Consider the following 1,200-nt stretch of genomic DNA (forward strand, 5'->3'; position numbering starts at 1 on the left):
AAAGTGTGAATCAAAAATTCGCTCTGTACCACAAAGAACACAATTAAGAATACAGATATGAAATAAAATAAGGTGTTCATTAATATTAATTAGAATAAAATCCGGTGTTGTATGACACAATGTTTTTTTGAATAGTTTTATTTTATTTTTTATATGTTAAATATAATTTTTGAAATATTATAATATATTTTAGTTGATACTTTACTTTTCTAACATTCTGCAAATTTCCTCCGAAAATAGAGGATAATCTTTAGTAGTCTAATGAAGAATTTGATGGACAATGTTTTTTTTCAATAAGCAAATGATTGAAGAAATCGCACTAGGGGTGCAACCCTTACAATAATGGACTACAAAGATTTAAAGCAAGATAGAGGAACTTTGTACCAATCATAAAAACAAGGGCGGGACGATTGATTTCTACACCCAATCCATCTCCACGAGAAGAACATAGCATTAGTACACACCACCTCAAAACTATACGAAGCATTCTCGAAAACGATAGCGTTCCTCATTAACCATAAGCTCCATAACGTTGCCATCCAAATAATATAAATAACTTCCCTAATAATAACGTTTCTCACCTTCTCTTGGATGGCATTGAAGAACATCAAGTCCTCTAAAGAGAAGTTAACTCTCGGACCCAACCACGAATATATCCTATTCCATAATTCCTTCGTCGTTTCACAGTAGAAGAATAAATGGTTCGGTGACTCCTCATTGCTATCACAAAAGACGCAGTTGCTGTTGAAAGAATTAAAGTTCATACCTCTGCGAGCCAACAAGTCCTTCGTAGGCAGCCTGGAGATAAACAACCGCCAGGCGAAGATTCTGATCTTGAGCGGAGTCTTCGTCACCCATATAGCATTCAGTCTACAAATAACTGGATGCTGCCAGGCCGGTTCCTTCAGATCTGCTAGCAGGTCCGCGACACTCGCCACCGAAAAAGCTCCATCAATCTGCTGCCTCCAGAGAAAAACATCCTCTCCTGTCCTGTCTAAATTCACGGAATGCAGCCTCATGAGCAAATTCTGCCACTGCTCCGCTGCAACTCCCAAAACTGAATCCGGGACTAACAAATTATCAGGACCAAACAGTCTCTCCAGCTTCCAAGTTTGTATACCATTCTCCCATCCCACCAAGTCAGCCACAATGCAAAGCTTTTCGGTTGAAATATCAAACAAATACGGAAATTCGGTACTA

This window comes from Vicia villosa, unplaced genomic scaffold (genome assembly GCF_029867415.1).
Source record: "Vicia villosa cultivar HV-30 ecotype Madison, WI unplaced genomic scaffold, Vvil1.0 ctg.000182F_1_1, whole genome shotgun sequence".
Taxonomy (NCBI): Eukaryota; Viridiplantae; Streptophyta; class Magnoliopsida; order Fabales; family Fabaceae; genus Vicia; species Vicia villosa.